This window comes from Rhincodon typus, chromosome 20, assembly GCF_021869965.1.
Source record: "Rhincodon typus isolate 14 chromosome 20, sRhiTyp1.1, whole genome shotgun sequence".
NCBI classification, from domain to species: domain Eukaryota; kingdom Metazoa; phylum Chordata; class Chondrichthyes; order Orectolobiformes; family Rhincodontidae; genus Rhincodon; species Rhincodon typus.
The window spans coordinates 45,556,745-45,565,207 of record NC_063351.1 but is presented as its reverse complement, the minus strand read 5'-3'; positions in this window follow the sequence as shown (position 1 = coordinate 45,565,207).

Sequence of the window (8,463 nt, the reverse complement as noted above, 5' to 3'; positions counted from 1 at the left end):
GTGAGTTTGTGTGTGTGCATGCGTCTGTGTGTGTGCGTGTGTGTGTGAGAGTGAATGTGTGTATGTGTCTGTGTCTGTGTGTGTGTGTGTGCGCACATGTGAGTGTGTGTGTGTGCGCGTGTGTGAATGTGTGTGTGTGTGTGTGCGTGTGTGAATGTGTGTGTGTGTGTGTGTGTGAATGTGTGTGTGTCTGTGTGTGTGTGTGTGTGTGTGAGTGTATGTGTGTACGTGCGTGTGTGTGTGTGTGTGTGTGAATGTGTGTGTGCGTGTGTGAATGTGTGTGTGCGTGTGTGTGTGTGTATGTGTGAATGTGTGTGTGTTTTTTTTTAATTCATTTACGGGATGAGGATGTCACTGGCTAGGCAGCATTTATTGTCCGTCCCTAGTTGCCCAGAGGACAGTTAAGAGTCAACCATATTGCTGTCAGCCTGGAGTCATATGTAGGCCAGACCAGGTAAGGATGGCAGTTTCCTTCCCTAAAGGACATTACAGAATCAGATGGGTTTTTCTAACAAATGGCCATCATTAGGCTCTTAATTCAGGTATTTATTGAATTCAAATTCCAACATCTGCGAGTGTGTCTATGTCTTTGTGTCTGTGTGTCTATGCATGTTCATGAGTGTGTGTGTGTATCTGTGTGTCTGTTTGTTAGGTACTTGAGTCCAAGTGTTTGGTCTGTAAGAATGTGGCTGTTGGCGGGTACATCATTTTAATCACAGTCTACATTGGCCAAAAAGACATGCTGGACATATTCTTTACCAAAGATTTCTCAAACTTCCGAGTTCCACTATCCTAAATATTGCTAATTGCTTTGTGAATAAATCATTGTCAGCTAAATGCAGCTGTAAGGCATCATCTCCAGCTCATTCCCAAAGGAAAAGAGGGGGATTACTCCTCACATTTTGGCCTGTCAGCATCTGAAGAATTATTGGGAGGCAGCACACTGTCAGACAGTGTTGTGGGAAAAGGACAGTGCGTCAGCACCAACTCTGTAATGATGAACTCAGAAATGACCTTGGTACACGCTGTGGACCTTAGAAAGTACAGTTGATCCCTCCTTAATACATACCCTGCAGAAAATGCTGCTGGCTGGAATTAACTGTTTCTCCTCCTGCTAAGGATGCGGAATGTCCTGCCAATGTTCTGCCGCTTTATCCCAGTGCCTATTTTCAGCAGGGCCTAGACGTGGAATTTTACATACTTTTAATCAACTTATTCAGACACATTACAATGCACTTCTGGAGCAAGTGGGATATGAACCTAGGATTTCCCTGACCCAGAGGTAGGGGGCACTACTGTTGCACTGTAAGAGACTCCTCAAGTTGCAGAGTTATATACTTGGTTCAGCATCACTCTCAGAGTCATACCAAGAATTAAAGTAACATTTATTATCAATCCTATGGTTTGTTGGATGTTCAGCCACATATAGGCGAGAACACAGCCATCTTTGAAGGAAAGGTATAGATTGTGACCATGTGCAATAGTGTAAAACAGTGATTAGTCAGTCGATAATCCACTTTCACAATTTTGCCAATTTATACTACTATATTAATCTGAATGAGTCTCTATCACTATAAGACCATAAGACTTAGGAGCAGAAGTAGGCCATTCAGTCCCTTGGTTCTGATCCATCATTCAATGAGCTTGTGTTTGATCGGATATCCTCAGCTTCACTCCCTTTTCCCTATAACCCTTGATTCCCTTGCTGTTCTCCAACCATAGCTGGTGACTCCATTAACAACTCCTTCACTGAGGCTGAGTGTAGATACAACATAACACACTCTCGCATTCTTCCACCAGGACCATTGAAGGCCAGATGACAGGCCTACTCACGATGAGGTTCCCACGTTGGTACCAGCTCTGGGGTTTCACTGCAGTGCACTACAGACAGAGTGCACCACAGACAGAGTGCACATGTAATCCTTGAATGCTGTGTTCTGGCCAATTCAAAGAGGTAAAGAGTAGAACTGATGGGCAATGAAGAGCTGTGAAATAGGCAGCATTCTACTCAGATAGAGGATAGAGATGTCAATCAGGAGGAACATCATCTTTACAGTGCAGGAACGTTGACTACAATAAGCCTGCCAGGACTTAATTCACACTCATTTCCAATGGAACTGAATTGGGTGGAGTCATCATTCATTGATTATAGAACATCAAGTAGCTTATGTTTCTTTTTCCGAAAGATAAATGCAGCTTTCCTCTGTGTTCTGTCTTTATATCTTCCGTTGTCAAATAAAAGTTAATGTTACAAACTGTTGGATGACTTCATAACATCTGATGCTCCCTCATTCAAACATGACAAGATTTAATGCTACAATAGGGGCTAGGAAAAAGGTAACATTCCTTCAGACAGGGATCTAACATTATGTGGGGCTGAGGGAAGCCTCTCTAACTTCATTCTTACAGCTGCAGCTAAAATGAGAGTCAATCATAGAACATAGAACATAGAACAGTATAGCACAGTACAGGCCCTTCGGCCCACAATGTTGTGCTGAACTTTTACCCTAATCCTGAGGTCTATCTAACCTCCAACCCTACCTTACACTGTCATCCATATGCCTACCTAATAGCCGCTTAAATGCCCCTAATGAGGCTGACTCCACTACACTCTCCGGCAATGTATTCCACGCCATAACCACTCTCTGAGTAAAGAACCTATCTCTGACGTCTTCCCTATATCTACCTCCACTCACTTTAAAACTATGCCCCCTCGTAATAGCTACCTCCACCTTAGGAAAAAGTCTCTGGCTGTCTATCTATACCTCTGATCATTTTGTACACCTCTATCAAATCACCCCTCATCCTTCGTCGTTCTAAAAAGAAAAGCCCTAGCTCTCTCAACCTTTCCTCGTAAGACCTTTCCTCCATTCCAGGCAACATCCTGGTAAATCTCCTCTGCACTTTTTCCAATGCTTCCACATCTCTCCTGTAATGAGGCGACCAGAACTGGACACAATACTCCAGATTTGGCCGAACCAGGCTTTTGTATAGCTGGAGCAAACTTCACGGCTCTTGAACTCAATCCCTCTATTAATGAAAGCTAACACACCATACGCCTTCTTAACAACTCTATCCACCTGAGTGGCAGCTCTCAGGGAACTGTGAACATGAACCCCAAGATCCCTCTGCTCCCCCACACTGCCAAGAATCTTTCCATTAACCCTGTATTCTGCTTTCAAGTTTGTCCTTCCAAAATGAATCACCTCACACTTTTCAGGGTTAAACTCCATCTGCCATTTCTCAGGCCAGCTCTGCATCCTATCAATGTCCCTTTGTAACCTAGAACAGCCCTCCGCACTGTCCGCAACTCAACCCACCTTCGTATTGTCTGCGAACTTACCAATCCACTCTTCCACTCCTTCATCCAAATCATTTACAAAAATCACAAATAAAAGAGGACCCAGAACAGATCCTTGTGGTACATCACTCGTAACTGAGCACCATGTTGAATATTTTCCCTTCACTACCACCCTTTGTCTTCTAAGGGTCAGCCAATTCTGAATCCAATCTGCCTCATTTCCCCCTATCCCATGCCTCCTTACCTTCTGCATGAGCCTACCATGGGGAACCTTATCAAACGCCTTACTTAAATCCATGTATACCACACCCACTGCTCTACCTTCATCCACGTGCTTGGTCACCTCTTCAAAGAATTCAATAAGGTTTGTGAGGCATGATCTACCCCTCACAAATCCATGCTGACTATCACGAATCAAACTGTGCCTTTCCAAGTGATCATAAATTCTATCTCTCAGAGCCCTTTCCCATAATTTGCCCACCACTGACGTAAGACTAACTGGCCTGCAATTTCCAGGGTTATCCCTATTCCCTTTTTTGAACAAGGGAATGATGTTTGCCTCTCTTCAATCTTCTGGCATTATACCAATGGACAGTGAGGATGAAAAGATCATTGCCAAAGCCCCTGCGATCTCTTCCCTCACTTCCCATAGATTCCTTGGATAAATCCTATCAGGCCCGGGGGACTTATCTATCATCAAGTTCCGCAAAATTCCTCATACATCTTCCTTACTAACATCCACCTCCTCTAGCCTACCAGCCTGTTTCACACTGTCCTCCCTACAACTAGGTCCATCTTAGTTGTGAATACCAAAGAAAAGTATTCATTAAGGACGTCTCCTATCTCTTTAGGTTCCGTGCACAAATTCCCTTTACAATCCTTGATCGGCCCTACCCTTTCTCTGGTCATTCTCTTATTCCTCACGTACGTGTAAAAAGCCTTGGAATTTTCCTTGATCCTATCTGCCAAGGTTTTCTCATGCCCCCTTATAGCTCTCCTAAGCCCTTTCTTCAGCTCCTTCCTGGATAACTTGTATCCCTCTTAGAGCCTTTTCCGTTCCTTGTTTCCTAAACCTTACATAAGCATCCTTCTTCCTCTTAACCAGTTGTTCGACCTCTCTGGAGAACCAAGGCTCCCTCACTCGACCACATCTTCCCTGCCTGCTAGGGACAAACATAAAGCGCACGCGCAGTGTGCATTCCTTAAACAATTTCAATAGTGCTCTTCCCTGACTGCATCTGTTCCCACTTTATGTTACCCAGTTCTTGCCTAATAGAATTGTAATTACCCTTCCTCCAATTATAAACCTTACCCTGCTGTATGTACCTATCCTTTTCCGTGACTATTGTAAAAGTAACAGAGTTATGATCGCTAGTTGAGTTTGCACATTCTCCCCGAGTCTGCATGGGTTTCCTCCGGGTGCTCCGGTTTCCTCCCACAGTCCAAAGATGTGCAGGTTAGGGTGGATTGGCCGTGCTAAATTGCCCCATAGTGTTCAGGGATGTGCAGGCTAGCTGGACTAGCCATGGGGAATGCAGGGTAACAGGGATAGGGTAGAGGGGTGGGTCTGGGTGGAATGCTCTTCAGAGGTAGACTTGAAACACCAAATGGCCTGCTTCCACACTGTCTGTAACTTCACAGAGTCCCTACAGTGTCAAAGTCAGCTGATGGAGAATAAGAGAAACTTCATTAAGCTTCACCAACTTACAGTGAACAATCCTGTGGGTGTGTTGGCTGCAGGCGACTGAAGGGAAATGTCAAGCTTTTCTGGTGTACTGGATACAGGCTTGTTACGTAAAGTTAGGAGATCATCCAAAGCCACCAGATTTTCATCTTCGTCACTGTCTAAATTACAGACAGGTGATGATGTAGACTGACAATATATTTAAAAACCTGAGATTCTAGTTACCTTGAGATGTCAACCATGCCACCCATGTGCCCTCAGAAGGGTTTATTTTTCTTGACCATCCCATTACGTCTAGGTGAGGCTCTGGGCTCTGCAGCTTGGTTAAAGGAAGTGACTTGTGTTTACCTTGGGGTTTTGGGGGGATGACCCTGGGGATATTCATGGTTATAGAGTGTCCTAGCCAGGACAGGCTCGGCCTCCTCAGTTTGAATTTCCAGAGGTTTGTGGGTCAGAGGCAGGATGGGGTTGCAGGGTCCTGACTGGTAATAACTTGTGGGCCTGCATGTACATCCGCCTCTAGACAAGTGCCTGCTGGCACCATCCTGTCTCTTTTGGAGGAAAGGACACCTGGAGCAAGGTTTAGGTCCCTCACCAAACCCCCTGTTGTAACACCATTGGTGATCACAACAAACAGCTACTGTGACGGAGATCAGGCCTGTGTGCATCTCCAGCAGTTAATGAGCATTCTGCTGGACCTGGGTCTCCATGGCAACTGCCAACCCTACCCATGGAGCCAGTAAAGATGCACACATGCCAGAGTTACCAATCCAGATGGCGTTGATGAACTCCTCCAACCACCAGTGTCTCATTGTGTTTCTCACAAACCTACTGGTTGCTTCTATGTCTGCTTGTGCACTTTTACAAATGTCGTCACGGTCAACACCATTGGGTGCTGTACCCCGAATGCCAATGACCTGGAAACATGGCAGTGAGTGCTCCTCAGAATGTGCTCCTCATGTAATCAAGGTAACATACACACTGTGGCGTCACTATCTGAACTAATGGAAATAGGGCACAGGAGATAGATGCGCTGGCACATTCTAAAAACCGGCAAAATTTGGGTTCAGAAGTACATCATTCGGCTTATTGAGTCTGCTCTGCCATTCAATGAGATCATGGCTGATCTGATCATCCTCAACAACACTGTCCTGCCTGTTCCCAATAATCTTTAATTCCCTTACTGATTAAAAAGCTATCCATCTCAGCCGGAAATATTCTTCAATGACCTGGCCTCAACAATTCTCTGAAATAAAGAATTCCACAGTTTCCCACCCTCTGAAAGAAAAAAATTCCTCCCCATCTCTGCCCTAAATGGGTCAGGTCAGAAGTCACATGGCACCAGGTTATAGTCCAACAGGTTTATTTGAAATCACAAGCTTTCGGAGCGCTGCTGCTTTGCCAAGTCACTTTACCTGATGAAAGAGCGGCACTCCAAAAGCTTGTGATTTCAAATAAACTTGTTGGACTATAACCTGGTATCATGTGACTTCTGCTCTTCTCCACCTCAGTCCAGCACCTCCCATCATTAAATGGGTGACACCTTATTCTGTGTAACGGTGTAATTTTGAAATGACTTAGAGTCATAGAGTTGTACAGCATAGAAATGGATCCTTCAGTCCAACTCGTCCATGCTGACCAGATATCCTAAATTAATCTCGATCCATTTGCCAGCATTTGGCCCATATCCCTCTGAACCCTTACTATTCAAATACCCTTCCAGATGCCTTTTAAATGTTGTATACTTGATGGAAAGCATTTGGGAGGAGCCTGGGTAACCTTGGCATTGTTTCTGTAAAGCAGCTGCCCCCTTCCCACAAAGAAACGCAGGACTTGCCCTTAAGGTCTCTAATGCGCAGCCAACCACTGTCAGCAACATTTGCTGACTTTCCCCGGAAACGAACCCACAGCTTAGAGTCTTAGTCAGCTGCAACCACGACACAGGATCAACAGCCTGAGTCCCAGCTCTTAGATAACATGGGCATTGGCGAGAAAGTTGGGAGAATTGTTTGAGGCAGCCAGTGAAGAGATTCTCAATGTGTAGAGCAAAGGGTCCCAATTTCCAACCAAGTGTTGAACGTTAAGACAACAATCTTGCTTATGAGCAGTGAGAGGCCCACTTGCATACATTAGAGTGTATTAGCATTTCTTTATGAGTTTATCTCACCTCACTGATATGAAGTGCTCCCCACCCACTGTGCTGACAATTCCTGACATGAAAGTCTGGTATAACAAGGTGTAGAGCTGGATGAACACAGCAAGCCAAGCAGCATCAGAGGTTACCTGTTTACTCCAGCTCACTACTTGGTCTTCTGGGTCTCCATTATGGATAGGAGCCCCCAGAATCTCAGGAGACATTGCACGTGCAGTGACTCACAGTCAACAATGTTGGCATCACACACGTATCAACCTCACTGCACCATCATGGCATAGCTCCGACCCACTGATATGCCCATTCAGTTCCACATTTCAATGATGCCCACTGGGGTGTCCCAGTGCCAGATATTGCAAAGCTGCTGCCAGAACACTGCACCCAGGGAAGTGCATCCAGCTTATATTTTGGGCCAGGCTGCATCTCAAGGCTCCTCACTTGCCCTTTTAGCACCTCATAGCATTACTGCCTTGCCTTGCTTTTTTTCCGCTTTGCTCCCGCAGCTAGAACTAAAATGCTCACAGTCTTGTCTTGCCTCGCAGAAATCTGGACAACGTATCCTGATTTTTAGTTGTGATCAGTAAAGGAGGTGGACATATTGCTGTAGAGCACCGTGTGACATCAATCTCACACCTACAGCATGTGCCAGCAGTGTACACTTCAAACACACTGCATATGCTGCAACCAAATAGCCATGTCACAAAGTCTAAGGGGAATAGACCTCAGTTAAGTCAGGGGTCATGGCCTTCAGGCAGGGGGTCCTGGCACAGTGAGTCAAGGGCAGCCTTTGATATCAGATGAGAGGCCGTAGGGGCTGCTCGATTACTAGGCAGAGCCCGAGACTTACTCTGCCCAGTGTGGCCTTTGTTACCTTTCAAACTCATGCAAATCAAAAATGGGAATTGAAAATGGCTATAACCACATGCGGAGTTTAAGTAAGTGGTCGCTACTTGTCAATGATGTGAGGCCCTTAAAAGGGTACTTGCATTAATCGGGCATTTACATAGTACAGATCGAAGACATTATAATCATAGTATCCTCCGTATAAAATACATACAGTGTCCAACCGTCTGGGAGACAAATCCTGGTCATCAGTAATCTTGACCGTGTCATTGGTCATTGCAGATTGATCACAGTCATCTCTATAAAGCAGAGTAATGACAGGTTAATGACAGTCAATGTCACCTTAACAGTGTCACCTGCAGGCTATAATTCACAAAGACAACTTAATGTCTCAAAGGCTACACAAGGACACGGAGATAATTCCCTCTCACCTTGAACTGTAAGTTTTCACCAACATGCTCTTATATACAATGGTGCCTTTCT